Raw genomic sequence first — 26164 nt, 5'->3', positions numbered from 1 at the left:
GCCACAGCAAAGTTTTGCCTCTTAATTGCTCTCTGACTTAGCCTTTGAAGCCTCAACTGTATTAAGCAACAATGCTTAAGGATGGAAAGAAACAAGATGGCGAATACAGCAATAATCTAGGTACTTAAATCAACATTAGCAAACATAGCCATGCTAACAGTGCCTAATCCTGCTTACTAATATCAAACTTTGTACCAAAATCAGAGCTGTCCCACGGACTAGACAAGTGACAGCCTCACATTGTCACATGCACAGAATCATGTCGAACAGATAGCGTGCCTAGGTTGGCCTATTTCATCAGCAGGACAGAACTACTAGACGGGGCAGTTGTGGATTCACTCCTGGGAGACCTCAACATTGACTCTGGACACATGATGTCTCATCGTATCAGGTCAAGCGTGAGCAAGGAAACTTCCTGCTGATGATCCCCTACCATCTTCCCTTGGCTGATGAATTAATGCTGTTCCAAGCTGAGCACCACTTAGAAGCATTATTGAGGATGGTAAGAGAACAGAATATACTCTGGGTGGGGGAGTTCAATGGCTGGCTGGGTGAGTCCTTAAGGATATTGTTGCTGGACTGAGTCAGCAGCAGTGGCAGGTGTGAGGGAACCAACAAAAGAGAAAAATATAGCTGACCTCACCCTCACAAATCTAACTGTTGTAAATATATCTGTCCACGATAGCATTGGTGAAAGTGACCACTCATTGTGGATACACTGATAATACCCTCAAATATATTGTGTGGCACCACCACTGTGCAAAATGAGACAGACTTTGAGCAGATCTAACAATTCAAAACTGAGTTCATGAGGGTCTGTTAGCCATTAGCAGCAAAGAGACTGGATTCAACCACAATCTGTCAACACACAGCCAAATTAATTACCCTCTTTACCATTGCAATCAAGCTAGAAGATCAACATGAGTTCAGTGAAGAGTGAAGATGTCATGCCAGGAGCAGCATTAGGCATAACTACATGAGGTGTCAACCTGCTGAAACCACAAAACAGAGGATGCCCTGCATGCCAAAGGATATAATGATATGTTAATAAAGGATAACAATCAACAGATCAGATATAAACTGTGCTTCATCCATGCAAGAATGGTGGTCTATTTTCAATGAACTCATCGGAAGTGAAGTTCCAAGCATCTTCAAACTCAAAGACTGGGTTGCCCAGCACTTCGGTACAAAACATAGAACTGAAGTCTTTGCATCTATCTTCAGCCTACAGCGTGTAATGGAAGATCCATTTTAGCCTTCTCCAAAGGTCCTTAGTCTCTCATATGGTGTTCATCAGCCAGTATAATACACTCCATATAATATCAAGAAATGATTGAAAGCATTGGATATTGCAAAAACCTTGACAATATTCCAGCGAATAGCACTGAAGACCTGTGCTCTAGAACAAGCCACACCAATTGTTAAGCTGTTCCAGCACAGCTACAATACATACTCTCAACAATGTAGAAAATTGACCAAGGAGGCAGGGCCATGTCAGGAGGCACCCATAGAGAGAAGGAACCATACACAAGCCTCTAAAATGTTTTCTCTTTCTCAATAGTCCAGAGGTGGCCCAGCCCTACCTGTACCACCAGACCTTTGCCACTGGCAAGAAAACCTGCAGCACCTCTGTCAAAACACAAATGTCCCTGGGGTCACCCAACCAAATGTCTAGGGCCAAAAGGCTGTATTCCCTCCACCCCAGCTGTGGAACCTGGGACAACACTGAGACTTAGTGGGAAGGAGAGGGAAAAGAAAATGATTGAGTATGCTGCCACCTGACCCACTCCTCAAATCACCTAATTGGATGCTTGACAAGGCTGGTCCTCTGGGCTGACATGGAAGGTTGACGGGAATCCTCTGTCTGACAAGTGCCTCCATGGACTTCGGTGAGAACCCTCAGACCTTGAGACATGGCTGCCTGCTTGTTTCACATAATGTGTGTTTGCCACATGAATGCTCAAATTTGTATAGATTTCACTGTTTTGCCTCCACATGTTTGTTTCAGACTCTGTGTAGTCCCAAAAATAACTGTGCCTAACTTCATCTCCATAAAGAATGTACCCTAATTCAATGTCAGTGTTAAGAGACTATTGCAGCACATGGATGCATGATTTACAGCATTTCAACTCATCCTACAAATACCCTCTTCTTTTCCCAGTCTATGTGTCTAAGTATTGGTGTGAATGAGGTATTCAACAATGTCTGCAGCAGGGAGATATACAGCACACAGTGAACCTATGTACTAGGATGGCCAGGCATTAGGGACACCTTCGGTCTTTGTCCTGTAGAGCGCATGGATCTGTATGTAATATTGTTATCCTTTAAAGGGTCTCATCTTATTGGATCCTGCCAACCCTTCTTTACAGGTTGAGACACTCACCCAACTTAGTACATGAGTCTCCTTCCCTCAGCAGTGACAAATGCCCTTGTCCTCCTCCCACAATTCACCTTAGTTTCTATGGATGAACGCAACAGATTAAAATGGTCTACACCTTGAGTGACCTAATTACATGGTTCCAGATGAATAATGCCTGTTCATCTTTTTGACCACAGACCCCTCACCCTCAGACTGGCCAATATGGGACTGAGTCTGACCCACTTTCCAGACTATGAGGGAAAAAAACCTTGGTTGAGATCACCCAATTGGATGCTTCACCACAACTGACCCTCTGGGCTGATATGGAAGGCTGACTGGGGCCCTCTGACTGACAAGTGCCTCTATGAACTTTGGTGAGAACCCTCAGACCTTACGATGTGGCTGCCTACTTGTTTCACATTATGTGTGTTTGCCACATGAATTGCTGGCACATGGTGCAGGTGTGAGATTGACTTGGCACACTGCCAAACAATAATATGTGCCTCCCCCCCCAGCCAAATGAGGACTGCTGAACTGGCAAGGCAAGCTGCCTGATTACGTCCTAATGCAAAACGCACAGCAAGACAAGGCAAGGCAGGGGTTGTGCAAGTATGCAGGAAGACATTAAGCGCCTGTTCCCATTAGCCTGCTGCCCTCATCCTTCTAATTGAAAGAAATTGCGGGTTTGGAAGGTTTGGTCTGTCTGTCCATGCAAAATGTCCTTGTCGGAGCTTTTCAGTGCAAATTGCTGGTGAACCCTGCAATGAGGGTCCAGACTTCCAAAGTGCCCTGCAAGTGGATCTGAAAGGTTCCAAGCTGGTTGTGAGCAGTTGGAAAGTGTCAAATGTCAATTTCCATGGATGACAAGAGCTTGTCGATGCTAAGCAATATGGCAAATGGTCACAGCCAGTGGTGAACTGATGTCACTAGGTACCCACTCTGACCTCCATACTGAAATTTTGCAAAGTCCAGCTTGTTCATTCCATGAGGAAGCTGAATGTCAATGAGATGAGCTGTGGTATTAATAAGGCATTTAACAAGTTATCATCTCTGGTTTAATTGGAAACTCATCAATGCCAAGTGAGAAATTCACCCTTCCACTCTGCAAATGCATAGAAGATGCAATGCATTGCTCCCATTGTCTAGATAGTTTCAGCTTGACTTCTAGACCAATACTGCCACAAATCTTACCATAGTCCATGTTGCTCAGAGTCCTCTAAGACTCCACCCACAGTTACTAAGACTATGTGGATACCTGCAGATACAAGTCTGCACTCCATGTGATTCAGCCTTATTCCCAATTAAGCCTGCATAATATCATGGATTGGGTAGAATATAGTATAGTCTTCCATATTAATTCATTCTGTCCTCTCTTTTACAACAGTAGCTAGCAGACAGAGGAAATTGTCCAAAAGCTAAGTCTTGCTGTATTCTCAATGTCATGCCCTGCAGCGACATTCAGAATTCAAAATGGATTTTCCCAGGGCAATAGTATCAGGGCTGGAGTGAAGGGAGCAAGGAATTTAAGGTAACTATGATAGGGTAGCTCCCCATTGCACCAATGCCTGTAAGGAACTTCCGGTGCTAGTCCAATTAAAGTTTTGCGTCCATTGTGCAAATTTGCAAATTCTTTGATGTTGTTTGATTGTCCCACTGCTACGTATACAGTCAACCAGATCTGTTAGAATGGTCTCTCGACAGTAGTCCAGAAAGCCAAGAAGCCAATAAGTCCATGCCCCAGTGACAGGGTTGCACGAATGAATAGTTCAGCCCTATCACGAGCTGTCCAGCAGGTAGGATTTCCCTCCAACACGATGTTCCTATTGGCTTTCTACTTATTCAGAAAGCTGTGGGCACACTTATTGTTATTAGGAAGGCAGTTCAAAGATTTTGACACCAAGACAGTAAGTAAACAGCGACATAGTTCCAAATCATGGTGATAAGTGGCTGGGAGGGGAGATTACCATTGTTAGTGTTCCCATGACTCTGCTATCCTCATTCTTCTAATTGAAAGAAATTGTGGGTTTGGAAGGTTTGGTCCCACAAGAATGGTAGTTGCTGCAATGCATCTTGTAGACGGTACCAAATGCAGACATTGCACATTGGTGGTGAAAGGAGTGAACGTTAAAGGTATCAATCAAGTGGGCCACGATTCTTGAGTGTCAGCCGTCTTGAGTGTTGTTGGAGTTGCACTCATCCAGGCAAGTGGAGAATATTCTAACATGCTTGTGAGTGTTTTATAGATGATAGGGAAGCATTAGTAAGACATGAGATGAGTTGCTCCACAGGATCCCTTGTCTCCAGCTTGCTCTTGTAGCCACTGTATTATTTGTATAGACTAGCACTGGAAGTTCCTTAGAGGCATTGGTGCAATGGAGAGCTACCCTATCATAGTTACCTTAAATTCCTTGCTCCCTTCACTCTCTGAAGAAGAGTCCAGACCCAAAAGTTCAGCTTTCCTGCTCCTCAGATGCTGCTTGGCCTGCTGTGTTCATCCAGCTCTACACCTTGTTATCTCAGATTCTCCAGCATCAGCAGTTCCTACTACCTCCGAGTTAAATGACATGAGATTTTTAAAAAAATTATTCAACGTGAACACAGCTGGCTAAACCAGCATTTGTCACTCTACCTAAATGCCCAGAAACCACATTGGTACAGGTCTGTAGTGAAATGTAGGCCAGGCCAGATAATGTGATGAGCCATGCAACTATTTCATAAAACGTTGGTAACAATGGAAGGTTTCTTTCCCCGTTGGACATAAGTGAATCAGGTGTGTTTTTAATAGTGGTTACATGGCCATAATTCCTGATTCTTTATGAATTTAACTCAGATTTCACCATCTGCCTTAGTGCGATTCAAACCGACATGCCCAGCACATTTGCCTGAAACTTTAGATTATTAGTCTAGCAACATCACCACAACACCACAATATCCCCTTGGTCAAAGGATAAAGGCAGTGCATTTTCTTTGATTTGAAAATGTCACTTTTATCAGAAGGTTGGGGTAATGAAAGATTATTTTTAAATTGAAAGTATGTTTTGAATACATAAAGACCAAAAGAATAAGTGTAAATAAAAACATAGAGAGTCAGGTTGAAATGAGATGAGCCTTGCTACTGTTTCACACAAGATTACAGTGTTTTCTTTTTGTTTTATTTTAATTGTATATCAATAATTAAATAGTGCAACAATTATATTGGGCTGTGAAGAGTTATTCTTATGGCAACTCTATGAATGAAAGTTATCAGCTGAACATTTTTATGTTGCTCAAATTAAAAGGCTATCTTAATTCCAGGGCTTGTAAAATGCCATGAATTTGAAATCATTTTTCATTTTTCTTTTGCAGAGTTCCATGTGAGGGATCACTGGCCTCTTTATTGGGAAAGAAGTAGAACACAGAAAACTCTATGTTCTTGCAGGAATGCAGAAATAGCCAGAACTGTCATGACCTAAACACTGTCAAAGTTCCAAACAGTCGCAAGTTGACAGAAAAAGTGAACTACTCGGAAGAAGGATCACTGGAGTTGAAAAGTTAACTCTGCTTTCCCTTTACAGATGCTGGCAGACCTGCTGAATTTCTCCAGGATTACCTGTTTTTGTTTCAGATCTTCAGCACCCGCAGTTCTTCAGCACCCGCAGTTCTTCGTTTTAATTTAAAGCCTTTAAGTTGCCAAGAATCCCAGGTTGTAGTAATGTTCTTGTTCTTTTTCTAGCCATACAATCTTATCAAAAGATAGAAATTATAAATTAAATTTTTAAAATGTTGACAATGTTGAATTAAATTTATAGAATCATGGAGCTGTAGAGCATGGAAACAGACCCTTTGGTCCAACTCGTCCATGCTGACCAGATATCCTAAATCCCATTTGCCAGCATTTGGCCCCTACTCTTATGAACCTTTCCAATTCATCTACCCATCCAGGTGCATTTTAAATGTTGTAACTGTACGAGCCTCCATCAGTTTCTCTGGCAGTTCACTCCATATGTGCACCATTCTCTGTGTGAAAGAGTTATCCCTTAAGTCCCTTTTAAATCTTTCCCCACTCACCTTAAACCTATGCCTTCTAGTTTTGGACTCCACTACGCTGGGGAAAAGACCTTGGTTATTCACCCTAGCTATACCCCTCATGATTTTATAAACTTATATAATGTCATCCCTCAGCCTCTGATGCTACAGGGGAAGTAGACCCAGCCTATTCAGCCTCTCCCTATAGCTCAAACCCTCCAACCCTGGCAACATCCTTGTAAATATTTTCTGACCCCTCTCAAATTTCACAGCATCCTCCTATAGCAGGGAGACCATAACTGAACACAGTATTCCAAAAGTGGCCAAACCAATGTCCTGTGCAACCTCTATATGATCCCCCAGCTTCTACACGCAGTGCATTGTCCAATAAAGGCAAGCATGTCTAACAGCTTCTTCACTATCCTGTCAACCTGCGACTCTACTTTCAAGCAACCATAAACCTGCACTCTGAGGTCTCTGTTCAGCAACACTCCCCAGGACCTTACAACTGCGCGCATAAATCCTGCCCTGATTTGACTTTCCAAAATGCATTATTTGCAAAATTACGACAACATCAATCACCGCAGCAAACAATTTGTAAAGTTATACGGCTTCCTTAAGAGGAGGACAGAGCAGAGAATTGTATCTTAAGATTACTGCCCCCTAGACACCATCATTAATATCCAACAGTGGCATATCAGACTGATTTACATCAATTAATCTAACCTAATTTTCTGTAACAATGCCATTCCAGAACTTAGGCCATTTGAAGGCCCACACATCTCTGGAGAAACTATATATCATAGAGAATGCAGTACATTACCACAATACACCATACTTTTCAGGGACACATTGGAGTGCGCCACATGAACGGTCAAGTCACCAAATCTGAATCTTTAAGAGACAGTAGGAACTGTAGATGCTGGAGAAGCTGAAGTAATGAGGTGTAGAGCTGGATGTACACAGCAGGCCAAGCAGCATCAGAGGAGCAGGAAAGCTGATGTTTTGGGCCTTGACCCTTCTTCAGAAATGGGGGAGGGGAATGGGGTTCTGAAATAAATAGAGAGAGAAGGGGAGGCAGATAGAAGATGGATAGAGGAGAAGACAGGTGAAGAGAAGGCAGACAGAGATGGAGCCAGTAGAGGTGAGCGTAGGTGGGGAGGTAGGGAGGGGACAGGGGTCAGTCCAGGAGGATGGACAAGTCAAGGGGGTGGGATGAGGCTGGTAGGTAGGAGATGGGGGGGGGGCTTGAGGTGGGAGGCAGAAGGACAGGTTAGGGAGGCGGAGGACAAGTTGGGCTGGTTTTGGGATATGGCAGGGGAGGAGGAGATTCTCACCATCCCATTCCTAAGACTAATGTGGTATCCTGTATCTGCTGTTCCCATTGTGGCCTCCTCTATGTCAGGGCAAGCAGAGGTTTTGGGACCGCTTTGCAGAATACATATGCTCGATTCACAATATACAACTACACCTCCCAGTCACAAAGCATTTCAACTCGATACAAAAGGATCTGGGAGTGCTAGTCCAGGATTCTCTAAAGGTTAAGTTGCAGGTTGAGTCTGTGATTAAGAAAGCGAATGTAATGTTGTCATTTATCTCAAGACGGTTGGAATATAAAAGCAGCAATGTGCTTCTGAGACTTTATAAAGCTCTAGTTAGGCCCCGTTTAGAATACTGTGTCTAATTTTGGGTCCCACACCTCGGGAAGTACATACTGACACTGGAGTGTGTCCAGCAGAGATTCACACGGATGATCCCTGTAATGGTAGGCCGAACATATCATGAACGGCTGAGGATCCTTGGACTGTATTCATCAGAGTTTAGAAGGTTGAGGGGTATCTAATAGAAACTTACAAGACACTGCATGGCTCAGAAAGCGTAGACACTGGGAAGTTGTTTCCGTTAGATGGGGAGACTAGGACCCATGGGCACAGCCTTAGAATCAGAGGGGGTCAATTTAGAACGGAAATGGGGAGACATTTCTTCAGCCAGAGTGGTGGGCCTGTGGAATTCATTGGCATGAAGCACAGTGGAGGCCGGGACGTTAAATGTCTTCGAGGCAGAGATTGATATATTCTTGATCTCTCAAGAAAATTAAGGGCTATGGAGAGAGTGCCGGTGAGTGGAGCTGAAATGCCCATCAGCCATGATTAAATGGCAGAGTGGACTTGATGGGCCGAATGGCCCTACTTCCACACGTATGTCTTGTGGTCTTAACTCCCCCTCCCATTCTACAGACGACGTGACCATCCTGGGCCTCCTGCAGTGCCATAATGATGCCACCCGAAGGTTGCCATACCTCATATTTCGCTTGGAAATCCTGCAGCCCAACGGTATCAATGTGGATTTTGCAAGCTTCAAAATCTCCCCTCCCCCTTCGGCATCCCAAAGCCAACCCAGCTCGTGCCCACCTCCCTAACCCGTCTTTCTTCCCACCTATCCCCTCCTCCCACCTCAAGCCCTGCCCCATCTCCTCCTAACAGCTGTATCTTACCCCCTTGACCTGTTCATCCTCCCTGGACTGACCTATCGTCTCCCTAACTCCCCACCTACACTCACCTTTACTGGCTCCATCCCCACCTCTTTGACCTGTCTGTCTCCTCTCCACCTACCTCTCCTCTATCCATCTTCTATCTGCCTCTCCTTCTCTCCCTATTTATTTCAGAACCCCCTTCCTCCTCCCATTCTTGAAGAAGGTTCGAGGCCCGAAACGTCAGCTTTCCTGATCCACTGATGCTGCTTGGCCTGCTGTGTTCATCCAGCTTTACACCTTGTTATCTCTGAATCTTTAAGAGTGTGAATAATGGCTCAAATAGCAGGCTTTGTGACTAGACAACATTGAATGTAGTGCCTTTGCAAATGGAAGCTTACAAAAAGGAGTCAAAATTCATCACTTCAACAGACAGACTTTGTCCCTGAGTGCTTGTGCCATGAGCAGCAGAATATTCAATTGTCCAGGATGAGGCATTCGGCAAGAGAATGTGCACACACTTCGATAGAGTATTTCTTGTATTTGTAAATTAATTCAAGGAGAGGAACACTTCCTATTCATGGATTTCCTGGCTGCTCAGTCTATGTTTTGATGAACACACAGGAGCAATCGAAGATTCCTTGCAGCTGCAGGAATCTAGTGATGGAGGGGAAATCATATTGTCTGTTGTGTCTGAGTTGGCCCATCTGTTGGCAACTCTTCATTCTGCCCTCTGGACACAGCATCTGGGAGCTGCCTCTGTTGCAGAATTGAGCAAAAATCCCCATATTCTGAAATACTGGACCAAAATCCTGGACTTTGCAAGTAACTTTTAAACGTTAAGAAAAAGGCAGCCGGGCTATGCTCTAGGAAAAACACACAGATAGCTGCTCGGAACCATAATTCAGCCCAAAAATCCAGTTCACGAAAAGAACAATCAATCAGGACTAACACTCTACACTGAAACTAACTTTTACCCTTTGGGCTACCCCAACCTAGTTATTATGGAGTTTATACAGTTACCAAAACATTCAGCTTCAATCAATATTTATTCAGAGAGATATAAGGCAATTAGCTTCAAACAAAATACATTCATACCTACTTTTAATTATCAGGAAGCCAACTGACCTCAAAGGGAACACCAGAAACACAATGGATAACACAACAGAGATAATGGAGCACACAATCTGTGTAACTGCTAGCCCTGATCTGGAAGAGGGAGAAAGCTTTTTTCAACAACAAGCTCCTGCAGAAAAAGCTTGCCCCAAGGGCTCCATTCCCGATAAGCAGCTTCAGGACCATAAACCACAGAGGGATCCCATACCACTACCGCCTGAAAACGATCCCCACATCCATATCCAAAAGGCGGAAACCAATGGAAATCCCGAAACCTACTGACACAGCCCTGTTCCACACCAGGAGGGGGAGGGAACCAACGGCAACTGACCACGACCAGCAGACCTGATACCAATGACCTCCGAAACCCAGTGATCTGACTCACGTTCTGGAGGTGAAAACTGGCTCGCAAAATCACCATAGAATAAGAAAAAAAACAAGTACTCACCCAATAAACCCAAAGTGCATTCTACAGTGTCAACGGACTCAACTCACACTGAAGGCCTACGCTGTCCAAAGTCTTCATTGCAGCACCGGCTACGGCAAGCAGGAATGGCCTGCTGTATTTCAAAATCGTGTTTATCCCCAGTAGTGAGCTTATTTTCTCAGGATCCCGAAGTATCCAACCTAGCTAGCAGGGAGGGGAAATTGGATGGTGACAGTGCCGGGAAGCCCAAAGTTATGAAGTCTGATTAAAGTGTCTGTGATTAAAACAATTGTTTAGTTTCTAATAGTATCTGCCTTTGTTTAATGTAATAGCGTATTGAAGTACTGTCCCTTGTATAATTGATAGTGTCAATTTCTTTATTTTGTATTTGCCTTTTATTTATTGTAATATACTCACTTTTGTGTTTAATAAATGCAGAGATTCTTGTGCCCCTGAAACACTGGTCTACAGGCTTCATAATTTCACATTCCCTAAATATGTCCAGAGTCAAAACCAAGGATCTGGAGGGGATTTGAATCACCTAAAATTGCTGTTCACAAACCAGAATCCCTCCACTGTGCAAAGATATGGTCCTGGCTGAGAAATGCCACCAAAGGACCCCTGCCACTTATAGGAATGAGCCTCTGTTGCAGGATTAAGCAAAAATCTCCATATTCTGAAATACTTGACCAAAATCCTGGATTTGCAAGTAACTTTTAAAACGTTAGAAAAAGGCAGCCACCAACACAGAAAACATCAAAGAGAAGGTGAAGTAAGACAAGGAATATTGATCAGGTGCTGCCAAGATTTTGTTTCAAAGGCGTGGTTTGCAGCTGAAGGAGAATCCTGAGATAGGCTAGGAGTAAGTTAATTGCTTACAGGGCATTAAGAAAGTTCATTGTAACATGGATGTCAACAGGGTTGCTTCAGAATATCAATGCAGCTACACAGACACACTCCTGTTGTACTCACCAAAGCAATGGTTATGCGACAGCTTGTCAATTGGAAGACTGTTTACTGTTTGAAGTATCAATTGATATCACATGGAGATATCTAAATGTATCCTCACCTCCAGTTCTATTTGCATGTCCATCGTGTCAGACTTCTTACAACAATCTAATGTTAACAGGCCTGTGTGTACGCAGATGGTCTTTCAACTGCTAGCTGGATAATTTAACACAAATCGAAACAGGTGTAAGTCATTTCCCCACAAGTGAATCATTTAAGAAATTAATTACTTTTGAAAATAGCACACAGAGCAATATTTTATACAGTAATACTTCCTGATGATGAGGGAAAATCCCACAGGATACTGCTTTCCATTTGCTGCAAAAAAATTTCCAGCAGCTCAAAGTTTTGCAAAGATCAAACAGTGCACTTATGAAAAGTAAATTCAAATCATAGTAAAAGAAAAAAAACACATTGGCAGACTGCAACCTTTTGAAATAGAATCTATTGTAAATAAAGCCTGGCCTAATGGAAGATTGATTCAACAGATTGTTCAATCAACTTTAACAGGTTACAACAGATGGGTTGCTTTGTCAATTTTATGTATGTAAAACGTATGGGACCCAAAAACTGTGGACCAGCAATCTGACAATTGTATCAGAATTGTACCTGCTAGGAATAACTTGGAAAGCTAAAGGTAGCTTCTTAATTTTTAGAAGGTAGCAACAATACTGGGGTCACAAGTAAAGCGTTCAGGCGTTTAATGAGCTGGTTAGGGGCAGCAGATGACATTGGTTACTCCACCAGGTAAGATTCCAGGCATTCCTTTGGGCTCCATTTGCAGAATTACATTTGAAGAATTTTCCTGCAGATTTAAGAGCTGAAGCTGTTATTTGAAACCTGGATGCAATATGAATTGACACCCGCTTCAAATAAGAGACATACCTGGTCTCAGCAAATGTATTGCTGATGATCAGATGCTAGGTTCCCCTTCAGAATGGGAACCCTGGGTTGAAAGAGACTCTAACTTTAGTTGTACTTGACAGTAATGGTTAAATTTGGGATTGGTCAAGGCACTGCCTCCAGAAGCCAGATCACAGCCTCTGACATAAATGAGGACCCAGCAAATCTGAGGCCAAAAATTGAGGCAATTTTGGTGGTCCCTTGCAGAGCTCATGGTAAATATGACTCTGTGTTACTTTCTAAATGTAGTAAGCTATACCAATCACAGAGCCAAACAATACATTTCTAATGCAGCTGTGAGCAGACAGTTTTACTTCGACTAACAGAGAACCAAAGAATACTTCTAAACGGATAGTATAAACAACCAAGGTTAAATGTAATTCCAATGCTTGTGCTATAAACAATAAATATAGTGTATCAGGTTGTGACTTAACAGATTATCTATTATCTTGTTTTACCTTTGGCTGTAAACATGATGATAATCAAAAACAACTTTGGAAGAAAATTCATATTTTGAATGATATGAGGTGATTTCATAACAACCAGGAAGACATCCTTATTTACATTTGCAGGCATATTATTTTGCATACAAATAATTTATGTTATAAGTATGCACATCGCATGTGGAATTCTTCGGAACACAACTGGGTCACTGGACCCAAAATATTAACTCCTTTCTTGCCAAAGATTCTGCCAGACCTGAGATAATGGGAACTGCAGATGCTGGAGAATCCAAGATAACAAAGTGTGGGGCTGAATGAACACAAGCAGCATCTTAGGAGCACAAAAGCTGACGTTTCGGGCCTAGACCCTTCATCAGAAAAGGGGGATGGGGAGAAGATTCTGAAATAAATAGGGAGAGAGGGGGAGGTGGACTGAAGATGGATAGAGGAGAAGATAGGCAGAGAGGAGAGAATGGGTGGGGACGTAGGGAGGGGATAGGTCAGTCTGGGGAGGATGGACAGGTCAAGGGGTCGGGATGAGGTTAGTAGATAGGAAATGGAGGTGCGGCTCAGACAAAGGGGGTGGCCATGGGTACCCGAATGGGCCCAAGCTATGCCTGCCTCTTTGTAGATTATGTGGAACAGTCCCTCTTTCGTACCTACACTGGCCCTAAACCCCACCTCTTCCTCCGTTACATTGATGACTGTATTGGCGCCGCCTCATGTTCCCAAGAGGAGCTCGAACAGTTCATCCATTTCACTAACACCTTCCACCCCAACCTTCAGTTCACCTGGACCATCTCAAGCACATCCCTCACCTTCCTGGACCTTTCTGTCTCCAGTTCAGGCAACAACCTACAAACCGATGTCTATTTCAAGCCCAGCAGCATCTCAGGAGCACAAAAGCTGACGTTTCGGGCCTAGACCCTTCATCAGAGAGGGGTGCTCTGATGAAGGGTCTAGGCCCGAAACGTCAGCTTTTGTGCTCCTGAGATGCTGCTTGGCCTGCTGTGTTCATCCAGCCTCACATTTTATTATCTTGGATTCTCCAGCATCTGTAGTTCCCATGATCTCTATTTCAAGCCCACCGACTCCCACAGCTACCTGGAATACACCTCCTCCCACCCACCTTCCTGCAAAAATTCCATCCCCTATTCCCAATTCCTTCGCCTCCGCCGCATCTGCTCCCAGGATGTGGCATTCCACTCCCGCACATCCCAGATGTCCTTGTTCTTCAAGGACCGCAACTTCCCCCCGCAGTGGTCAAGAACACCTTCAACCATGTCTCCCACATTTCCTGCAACACATCCCTCACACCCTGCTCCGCAATAACCGCCAAAAGAGAATCCCCCAAATCCTCACCCACCACCCCACCAACCTCCGGATACAACGCATCATCCTCCGACACTTCCACCATCTACAATCCGACCCCACCACTGAGACATTTTTCCAACCCCACCCTAGTCTGCCTTCTGGAAAGACCACTTTCTCCACGACTCCTTTGTCCGCTCCACATTCCCCTCCAAACCCACCACACCCGGCACTTGCCCCTGCAACCGCAGGAAGTGCTACACCTGACCCCACACTTCCTCCCTCACCTGCATCCCAGGCCCCAAGACGACTTTCCACATTAAGCAGGTGTTCACCTGCACATCCGCCAATGTGGTATACTGCATCCGCTGTACCCGGTGTGGCATCCTCTACATTGGGGAAACCAAGCAGAGGCTTGGGGACCGCTTTGCAGAACGCCTACACTCGGTTCGCCGGAAACAACTGCACCTCCCAGTCGTGAACCATTTCAACTCCCCATCCCATTCCTTAGATGACATGTCAATCCTGGGCCTCCTGCAGTGCCATAATGATGCTACCCATAGGTTGCAAGAACAGCAACTCATATTCCACTTGGGAACCCTGCAGCCTAATGGTATCAATGTGGATTTCACCAGCTTCAAAATCTCCCCTCCCCCCACTGCATCCAAAAACCAGCCCAGCTCATCTCCGCCTGCCTAACCTGTTCTTCCTCTCCTCTCACCTCAAGCTTCACCTCCATTTCCTACCTACTAACCTCATCCCGCCCCCTTGACCTGTCCGTCCTCCCCGGACTGACCTATCCCCTCCCTACCTCCCCACCCATCCTCTCCTCTCCAGCTATCTTCTCCTCTATCCATCTTTTATCCACCTCCCCCTCTCTCCCTATTTCAGAATCCTCTCCCCATCTCCCTTTTCTGATGAAGTTGCTTAATAAATGACCTTCCCAAATCATATGGTCAGAAATAGGGATTCCCACTGATTATTGTACAGCACCAAGCATCATGTGCAATCCCTCAGACACAGGAGCACCTCAAGCTCATCCACAGCAAATTGTGAACAACATCTAGGCTTGGAACGAAAAGTGTCAATTAACTAACATACACACTGCACAAAGTGCTAACCAATGACCATCTCAAAGAAGAAAGGATCGATATATTCTCCTTGATGTTGAAAGTTACTACTTAACTACTTACCTCGCCACAACAAAAATCCTGAAACAAATTAAACCAGCCATATAAATACTCTGGGCTACAGGAGCAGGCCAGACCTGGAATGTTGATGAGAAATGAATCAAGAACTGAACAGACCATAGCAATCTTAAAATGGGCGGAGGGAGAGGGGCTGCTGAAAAACTGTACTTAACTTGAAGTTCAGTTAAACATTCTTTGATGCATTACTTTTTGTGACTTTGCATTCTGAGGCTCGTTTTTCTGTTCTTTTCTCTTCCAAACTGTTGGGACGTCCAATGCCATTTTTATATTGAAATCTGTTTTTGCAACACCATGGATAATAGGTGAGAACTAGGACATTGCTGTTGGCGACATACACCAAACATAAATAGAGCTACAGCATCAGTAGCAAGTGGCAAGAAAAGTTTAACGATCAGCAATATAATGTGCAAAAATCAGTTTAGCAAAACAAATCCAATGAGGAGTATCTAAGTATCTAAACTCAATAAAATAGCTTTATGTAATTAAGCTTTGGAATGAGGAATTGGAGACTTGTTTAAGTGGTGAGCAATTCTGTCCTGCACTGGAGAACTCAAGATGTACTTGCTCAAGGATCAATACAAAAGGTTGATACAATTTGGCAGCCAACATTATAGACAGCAATAAAAAGGAAAATCCGACGAAAATCTTTCCTCTTACAGAATCAGGAGTTCAGTGCTGATTACGCCAAATTCTATCTGCTCAATTCCATAGGTTTTGCACATCAGGCAATTGCCCAAAATATTTCTAATATTTAATGTCATGGAATCTGCTCTGTGGAAAAACAAATAACGATGTGCTCTTTAATTATATTTCATGCTTTACAAGCAAAAAACAATCACTTCCAATAATTATTTTCATATTAGCTCAAAAGATAACTTGAAATAATTGGAACAAATGTTTTGCTAAAGTAAAGCATTTGACTTTACAATTATTGTTTAAAGAAATGTAACACATGGATGAGACAATGCAATGAAAGCTGTATTCATTAAGAAACTGAAAATAAATCTGTTAAAATATGAAAAAAAATTAATAACTTCGGGAAGTTAGAATAAATGTTGGGAGCTGTTTTGAATGCCTGAAGAGCCATAATGCCTTACACAGAAACTTGGTTCCAATGATCCAACTTTAGGGAGCTATCTATTATTCTATTCCTCCCACTACACCTATTTTTTTAATGCAAAGGGCTTCAAGATGTTTATTGCTACGGAAGTACAAGCTGAAGTACGACCATAGTTTGCAAAAATTAAAATCCGTATTCTTCTTCCAATTCATTTCTTACTTTGTTGAATGTGTAACTGAATAACAGTACCTCAACTGGGGAGGCAAATCTTCAGGACCACCACAAAATTCTTGTGAAGAAAAAATCCCATTGTCACACAGAGTATACAATGTATTCTGGGATAGATTCAGAATTGATCCAATAGTTCAAAACTGAGGGCTCATGAGCAGCAATGGAATTGTATTCCACCACAATCTGTTATCTTGTGAGCCAGCATATTCCTCAGTCCATCATTACTGTCAGTCCAGGTGTTCAACCTTGATTTGGTGAGGAGTAGAAAACATGCTGGGAGCAGCATATGTACCAACAATGAGGTGTCAACCCAAAGGACATGAAACACAGGCCATATTTTTGATAAACAATCAAAACAACATTCCATAAATAAAGATGGTAGCAATTGCAGATGCTGGAGAATCTGAGGTAACAAAGTGTAGAGCTGGATGAACACAGCAGGCCAAGCAGCATCAAAGGAGCAGGAAGGCTGACATTTCGGGCCCAGAGCCTTCTTCAGAAAACGGCCCACAGCCTACGCTGACATCGCTCCGCCCACCGCCTCCAGAGCCAGCAGCTCCAGAGGAGATGCTGGAGAATCTGAGATAACAAGGTATAGAGCTGGATGAACATAGCAGGTCAAACAGCATCAGAGGAGCAGGGAGGCTGGGAAATATGACATTAGACGACCAAAGTGTTAGATCAAAATCTTGAGTTCTACTACTTCCAGTAATGAATGGTTGTGGACAATTAAATAACAAAAGCAGAGGAGATGGCTCCACAATGATCTCCATTCTCAGTACCATAGTCATAGAGTCATACAGCACGGAAGCAGGCCCTTTAGCTAAATTCATCCATGTCAACTAGTTTTACTAAACTGAATTAGGCCCATTTGCCTGCATTAGGCTCATGTCCTTCTAAACCTTACTTGTCCATGTACCTGTCCAAATGTCTTTTAACTGTTGCAATTATACTCACCTCTACTTCTTCTTCTGGCAGTTTGTTCCATATACACTCCACTTTCTGTGAAAACTTTGCTCCCTCTGGTCTTTTTTAAACCTTACCCTATTCACCTTAAACCTATCCCCTCTAGTTCTGGACTCCCCTACACTGAGGGGAAAACCTTGGTTATTCTATGCCCCTCATGATTTTATAAACTTCTATAGGGTCACCCCTTAGCCTTCTACTTTCCAGAAAAAAAGTCTCAACACATCCAGCCACTCTCCATTAAACTTAAACCTTCTAGTCTCATTAATATCCTTGTAATTCTTTTTTGCACCCTTCTCAGTTTAATAACAGCCTTTCTGTGGCAGGGAGGCCAGAATTCTATACAGTACTCCAATGTGACCTTATCAATGCCTTGCACGGCCACATCACACCTCCTATACGCAGTGCTCTGAACAATGAAGGCAAGCATGTCAAATGCCTTCTTCACCACCCTGTCTATCTGTGATGACACTTACAAGCAACTAGTTCTCTATATTCGACAACACTTCCCAGGGCCCTATCACTAACTGTGTAAGTCCTGCCTTGTTTTATCTTAACAAAATGCAACATCATGATGGCACATCACAGCACATGAGTTCAAAGGAAAAGGCTTGATGCATTACAACAATCTTTACCCAGAAGCCAAGTGGATGATCGATTTTGGCATCCTTCTGAAATATCCATCATTGTATTTAATATCAAGCAAGAACACATTCCAATGTTCAATCTGATCTAGACTTGGGTGAACAATATACCCATGGAAAATTGGTCAGTTGACTGGTTAAAATATTTAAATAATTACCAATGCTATAAGAAACCATACTCGCCCACACCACACCACATTATTGAGAATTGCTACACTTACCCTCCTGTAAACAATATATGGCCCCCATCAGGAGACAATGATTTAAAATGTAATTTAAAGCACCATTTGCTGTAATCATAAAATGTGACCTTTTGCTAAGTTTCAGCATTGCATTGAAGGTTCTGAGCCTTAATTCCTCTTTAATCTCATACAACCTGTTCAAGTTTGTTCTTTACATTTCCCTAATACAAACATATTGTGTGCTGTTTAATGGAAAGAATTACTGGAAGAGATGTGAAATACGCTGCCAATTTTTTTTTACATCTTTAATGCTATTTGACAGGTTCAGGTGCCACCTTAGTAGTTGAGTTTAACCTTCACTATTAACTGTAATAATTACATAGTCTCTTAATTTGGGATCAGTACACATTAAGTGGCCTTCATGGCTTATTTCCACACTATGGGGCAATTGAAAACAACCAAATTTCACAATTTTTCTACTCCTAAACACTTTAAAGGCCTTTATCTGTTAAATTAATCACAATGCCTTTACAATTTCAAAATTGTATGCAGAACATTTAAAATTCAAAGAGACATGCACAAAAGACAGAGCAAACATGCACTGAAGAGCCATTCTCCAAGTTATTTAAAGGTTATTGATGTAAGTAATTAGGCATTAGCAAAATACCATAGACATCTCTCTCCATTAATGCATTTACAGGCATAAATAAAATGTTGTTTTAGTATCATTCAGTTATAACAGTCTGCAAGATGAAAGCCAAGTTGATAACTTCTTGTCAGAAGCAATTAGACAGTTTGAGAAAGTAAATCAGTAATTATATTGGCGAGAAGTAAATTGCTTTCTTAGAATTCATGGCCGGTTCCTATGCTACAATGTTCTTTATATTCACATAATTGGAATAAAAATGACAAAAGGTCAGACCCTCACAAGCAAAACCATTCCAAAACTGTTGTGAACCTTCAAATTAACTAAGAAAACGTCAGTAGTAGGACATTGAAGGCAGCTTTGAGTTTAACTTAATTGTGAAGTGTCTGTTTAATATATGTGTTTTAAAATCTTTATACTTTAATTTACTTGAAAAATGATAATTCTATTCCTGTTCCTAATTTCTGCCACTCATTCTCTGGTCTTTGATAATAATGCCTATTTATAAAAGTATAAATCATTACTCCACCTTTTGCCAAGATTGGGAAAGGTCACATTGTTAAAGAACTGATTGAAACAACTCACCATTATTGCACCTCCACATTAAATGCTTCTCTTCCTGAAGAGCCAACATCTATCTAATTTTTCCTCCTCTATGTTCCTGCACTCATATGCTGAGCATAAGGTTCATATAATGATTTATATTTTGTCTTACGTTATGCTATTAGGTGCTTTTGCAGATGGATAAGTATAGCAAAATCTCTATAATTATGCATCCACATTTTAATTGAAAAAATCAGCAATTAAAAGTTGTGGAAGGAATTATTAGGACACGTGATGGAAAAATGTAATGGGATAATCTGATTAATATTAAAGAAATACTCTTTATATCCACTCTCTATTAATAATCCCTTTTCTTTTCACTTATTCATATTCTTATCCTAAAATATTTAATCTTCCTCCTTTATGTTAACATAACCAATTCAATAAAAATATTAATGCCCATAACATGCTATGATTGTAACTGCTATTACAATTATATTAGTGAGAACGTCAGTTTGATGCAAGGCTGCGCTTTACTTTATTACTTTGGAAAGAAATCTTTATTGACTCTAAAAAGGCAAAGTTAAGGATATGTCTTGGGTCCTTTTGAAGGTTAAAAACCTGCCTGAAAACACGAAAATAATGAGGAAGGCTTTCAAGAATTTCAAAAGCTTGGCCTTTTTCAGAATACATAGCTCAGGCCCCAGAGGGTCAGTCATGATTTGTGAGTTGGTAATTATTAGATGATAGCTGTTCCTTATGGACGTTCAAACAACAGCTTCAGTAATTCACTTCTGCCTCCTCAGACTGTGAAGAAGATTAATACTTTTTGATCCCTGTGTATTGCAGAGATGCCCTGGTCAACTTTTTCTTCTTTAATATTCACTCCCATCTCATCTTTCTCACCTCTAGGCCACATTATGTAATTTATGTTTAGTTTGACTTAGATGTTAAAAGTTAGGTTTGATAGGATAGAATCTACTCAGTGCTGAAGTTCCCTGTTTTGCAGAGAGGTGTAACCAACTGACCTGTCCATCTCTTAGGTAGGAATGAAACAACCTAACCTTTCATAATGTACTAAACCACGGGACATTATCAATAATATGCCAACTAAAATAAAAAACAAGATATATTTCAATAAACTAGTGTGCATTGCAATGCATTTATTTCTGTAAAGGTAAAGCTACCAAATTTAGTGATATGGGACTTGTGATTTTTATTTCATCAGCAAGGAATGTAAGCATTGTTATATACCTGACAACTGGGAAGAAATTATAGTAGTTGCCGAAGGTACATGTGTACACATTTCAGAAGTTCTTTTAAGTGTCTCACGACACTACAGGAGCATTATATCGCACAAGGAAGAAAGTGATGGTTGCATAACTAGAAAACACAACTTTGTCACTGATAATAAAGTGTGAAGCTGGATGAACACAGCAGGCCAAGCAGCATCTCAGGAGCACAAAAGCTGACGTTTCGGGCCTAGACCCTTCATCAGAGAGGGGGATGGGGAGACGGTTCTGGAATAAATAGGGAGAGAGGGGGAGGCGGACCGAAGTTGGAGAGAAAAGAAGACAGGTAGAGAGGAGAGTATAGGTGGGGAGGTAGGGAGGGGATAGGTCAGTCCAGGGAAGACGGACAGGTCAAGGAGGTGGGATGAGGTTAGTAGGTAGGAAATGGAGGTGCGGCTTGAGGTGGGAGGAAGGGATGGGCGAGAGGATGAACAGGTTAGGGAGGCAGAGACAGGCTGGGCTGGTTTTGGGATGCGGTGGGGGAAGGGGAGATTTTGAAGCTTGTGAAGTCCACATTGATACCATTGGGCTGCAGGGTTCCCAATCGGAATATGAGTTGCTGTTCCTGCAACCTTCAGGTGGCATCATTGTGGCACTGCAGGAGGCCCATGATGGACAAGTCATCTAAAGAATGGATGTGGGAGTTAAAATGGTTCACAACTGGGAGGTGCAGTTGTTTATTGCGAACCGAGTGGAGGTGTTCTGCAAAGCGGTCCCCAAGTCTCCACTTTTCATCAGAGAGGGGGATAGGGTCTAGTCCCGAAACGTCAGCTTTTGCACTCCTGAGATGCTGCTTGGCCTGTTGTGTTCATCCAGCTTCACACTTTATTATCTTGGATTCTCCAGCATCTGCAGTTCCCATTATCTATGATACAACTTTGTCACTGATTGTGAGAAAAGCCAACCCATTAGCTCAGTTTAGAAGGACCAAATGTCATCAGTGTGGTCCGGGCTTTTTATGATATGTGGGTGTTGCAGACACTGGAGTACATTATTATTCTCAGTAATGATCTTTTACTGTCACAGGACCTTATGATAAATTTTTGTTGAACTTTCGATATTTTGTTACGGTGCCCTGATAGGGGTAGTCTAATCTGTTTAATGTAAAAGAGTAGAATTATCAAATTAAGCAAAGAAAAATTTTGTTCATTATCTTGCAAACACTACTGATCACTTCAAATTGGAATAAACTGCAGATCTTAAATGATACAGGGCTGTTAATAAATTAACTGACAATTTACTACGGAGGAAATTATTGTGCTGTAGAAGGGATGGAAATTCATGGGCTAATATCCATTGGGGCAAAGGTCTGTATCACAAATCCAAACAGAATTCACAATGTCAGTTCAATAGCATGTTGAATGTAACATGAAAGTAAATCAAAGGGGGAGTGGAAATGTATTGCTGCAAAGTTTAAAATGTTCCAAGTTAAGATAACTGTAAAGTTTTGGAGGCATTGTAATGAAATAGTGTGTTTTCTCCTCCAAAGTTTATCATGTCCAGTGTCTAAAAGGATCAGCTGTAATGTCTGTGTGTTATATCAAGGCTTTGAAGTGCACAAAAATCACAAGAAAGAGCTCAGGGCAACTTGATGAACGCAGAATTCTTCTGGCATGGGTTTATTTTAATTTAATTCACTCATAGGATGTGGATATTGCTGACTGATCAGTATATATTACCTATCCCTAGTTGCCTTTAAGAAGGCGGTGGTAAGCTGCCCTCTTGAACCGCGGTTGCCCCACACTGGCATTAGAGTGGAAATTCAAGGAGTTTGACCCAGCAACAGTGAGGGAATTGTGATATATTTTCAAGTCAACATATTGAGTGGCTTGGAGGGGATATTGCAGGTGATGGTATTCCCATGTAACTGCCATCCTTGTCCTCCAAGATGGAAGTAGTCGTGGGTTTGGAAGGTGTTGTCTAAGGATCTTTGGTGAGTATCTGCAGTGCATCTAGTAGATAGTACAAACTTCTGCTACAGAGTGTGAGTGGTGCAGGAAGTGTATGCTTGTGTATGTGATATCAATCAAGTAGCCTGCTTTCTCTTGAGCGGTGTGAGGCTTCTTGATTATTGGGGCTGCACCCAACCAGGCAAGTGGGGTGTATTCCAACACACTCTTGACATGTGCCTTGTAGATGGTGGACAAGCTCTGGGGAGTCAGGAAGTGAGCTATTTGCTGCAGTATTCCTAGTCTGTAACCTGCTTTTGTAATCACTGTGTTTATATGGCAAGTCCAGTTGAGGTTCTTGTCAATGGTAATGCCAAGGGTGTTGAGAGTGTTGGAATTCAGTGATGGTAACACCATTGAATGTCAAGGTGCAGTGGTTAGATTGTCACTTATTGGAGATGGTAATTTCCTGGCTTTTGTATATTGCAAATGTTACTTGCCACTTGTCAGCTGTTATAGATCAGATGAAACCCCCAGCAAAAAGATATCAAGGAGATAACCTAGACAATAACTTTTATCTTATTTAAAGGCAAGTGTAAATAGCACATTCCAAATACGTGTTGAATATTTAAAATACTAGGCTTTAAGCCAAACACACCTTATTCTTACACATCAGTTAAAATACTAACAAAAAATAAATGGCATGACTTTAACAAAATACTTAATAACATAATATATATTTTAACTATTACTCATCAATTGTTCCAATATAACAGCGTCCCATAAGCATACTACTGGCAAAGGCAATTTCAGCAGAAAAGATTTCCCTCACTTGTGATCTTCTGTAGTCTCGGGAAAGGAACACCGACAGAATAAATTAAGCAGCAGAGATGGAACTCCAGGTTTTTATAGCAGTAGAGAGAGAGCTGTATGTAGCAGCTTCCTCCAAAATGCCAGCTTGAATAACTGAAAGCAAAATCCCTTTGTCTGTGTGAGCCCGACTCCATGCACTCATCTTATTTTTGACAAAACAAACCCAAAGCTATTTATTTTGCTTTCTGTAGAGCAGTTAATTCAGCATGAGGTTTACAATACTTGTTTTCAAGAGAAACAGGACAGAGCAAATCCCTGTTAAAGGCACACAGCTTAAACATGGATGTTGCCGCGATCTTGTTGGACAGCTTCAATGTCTGAGGAGCAGGTCATTGACGAAGCAGTTGGAGGTTCTAGGGGCTCGGATATTACTTGAGGAATTCCTGCAGAAATGACTGACCTCTAGCAATCATAACCATTTTCCTATGTGCCAGGTATGACTCCATCCAGTGCAGACTTTGCACCCAAATTGATTCTCATTTTGCTAGTGCCCCTTAATGCCACATTCAATCAAAAGCAGTCTTGATTTCAAGGTTATCACACTAATCTTACCTCTAGAATGCAGCACTTTTGTCCATGATCAAACTAAGGTTGCAATGGGGTCAGGAGCTGAGTGACCCTGGCATAACCCAAACTGGACATCAGGGATCAGGCTTTAGTTGAGCAGGCGCTGCTTGACACCACATTACTGAGGAGTAAGAGTAGACACATAAGGCAGTAATTGGCCCAGTTATATTTGTCCTGTTTTTTGTGTACAGGACATACCTGGGCATTTTTTCACATTATTAGCCAGATGCCAGTGTTGCAACCATACTAGAAGAACTTTGCTTGGGGAATGGCAAGTTTTGGAGCACAAGTCAGTACCATAGCCAGATTGTTCTCAGGGCCTATTGACTTTGCAGTATTCAGCGACTCCAACCATTTCTTGATATCACACTGAGTCAATTAAATTGGCTGAAGACTGGTATCTATGATGTTGGGGTCCACTGGAATAAGCCGTGATGGATCATCCACTTGGCACTTCTGGCTGAAGATTTTGTTAATGCTTCAGCTTTATCATTTGCACTGATGTGCTGGGCTCTTACATGATTAAGGATGGAGATATTTCTGGAGCATCTTCCTCCAGTGAGTAATTTAATTGTCCACCATCATTCACCGCTGGATGTGGCAGGGCTGCATAGCTTAGATCTGATCTGTTGGTTGTGGGACCGCTTAGCTGTGTCTACCTCTTGAGGCTTATGCTGTGTGGCGCTCAAGTAGCCCTGTTTGGTAGCTTCATTAGGTTGACACCACATTTTTAGGTATGTGCGGTGCTGCTCCTGTTATGCCCTCCTGCTTTTCCAGGCTTGATTCCCTGGCTTGATGGTAATGAATGGTTCAGTGGGGGCCATGCTGGGCCATGAGGTTGCAGCTTGTGCTGGAGTATAATTCAGCTGTGGCCCACAACACCTAGATCCGTTCAAAATTCAATCCCATTAAGCACAGACCTTTGTCTTTCGGAATGTGATACAGCATTGGAGGGATTGCTTGTTGAACACACAAACAAAGTAACCTAGGTAAGCTATTTAGATTGAGTAGCAGTCACATCAAAATGTGATACAAGAGAACTTCATGATTTGCTTAAGCAGCTAAGAAAAGACAGCACTGACCATTCCCATTTCAGTCTGACCTGATCACTTTCATTTCTTAAACAGAATGATAAATCTTCCTTCACATTACTCTGCTATGCAATAATTTCCCAACTATTGTATCAGAAACCCATCTTTTGTTGTCCATTCATAAACTCTTCATGCATCCAGCCTTTGACAACTGCAACTCCATAGTACAAAATGCACCATTAGCATCTATACTCCAGTGAGATCAGTTATATGAAGAATTATGGTTCACAGCAGATCAATGATGTCTGAAAAAAGAAATAAAGAGAAAATGCAGCATCATTAGAAAGCAGATAAGATACCATTTGGTGAGTATTTTTCTATTTTAGATTACAGCGATAGTATTGACTTAACATAACTGATTTCTTATGATTTTTCTGTTTTTATCACAGATTGTCCAGTTAGAAAAAGAGTTATGTTGTGGAAATATTTGTGGAATTGGACCAGCTTTTTGACTCCTGATTGCTCACAGCTTCTTTAGGCTGCCACAAATCATAGTCAGAATGAGGGAACCTTTCAAAAAGTAATTTAAGAGGGTCTTAAACACATAACTCAAGCTAAACTATGCCATTTCATCCATGCTGATAGCCCATTGGAATCATGAAGCCAACGTATGCACCTTCATCCATGCCCAACATTACTGATGTACCATATGCAGTGCACTTCTCTCCATGCATCTCCAATGAAACCACACACCCTTCATATATCTCTCCACTCACCCCACTGGCTCCTCATATCTTCTATAACAACCTATGGCACCTCTATGTCCAGTCACCTTCTATAAATACCTGAGGGTATCAATGACCCAGCAGTAATAATGGTACATGTGGAAAAGCTTTTTAAAGAGGTCATTCATTCAACCTTTACTAAAGCCCTATAAATGTCTCAATCACTCAAACTATTAAGTATCAATGACAGAAATTTATAACA

The 26164-nt window shown here is 42.0% G+C and overlaps 1 long non-coding RNA gene across 3 annotated transcripts in view; it reads right to left on the bottom strand.

The window, feature by feature from the left end:
- LOC125461052 (uncharacterized) overlaps nt 1-10488 on the bottom strand; it is an 89498-nt gene extending 79010 nt beyond the window's left edge. For all 3 annotated transcript variants that reach the window (XR_009447110.1, XR_009447111.1, XR_009447108.1), the window contains exons 1-2: nt 10399-10488; nt 5949-6080 (exon numbers count right to left, since the gene is read on the bottom strand). This is a non-coding gene — a long non-coding RNA (uncharacterized LOC125461052). The remainder of the gene's footprint in view (nt 1-5948; nt 6081-10398) is intronic.
- Between the last annotated feature and the right edge of the window lie 15676 nt (nt 10489-26164).

This window comes from Stegostoma tigrinum, chromosome 2, assembly GCF_030684315.1.
Source record: "Stegostoma tigrinum isolate sSteTig4 chromosome 2, sSteTig4.hap1, whole genome shotgun sequence".
In the NCBI taxonomy this organism is placed as follows: domain Eukaryota; kingdom Metazoa; phylum Chordata; class Chondrichthyes; order Orectolobiformes; family Stegostomatidae; genus Stegostoma; species Stegostoma tigrinum.
This window is presented reverse-complemented; position numbering and strand designations above follow the sequence as displayed.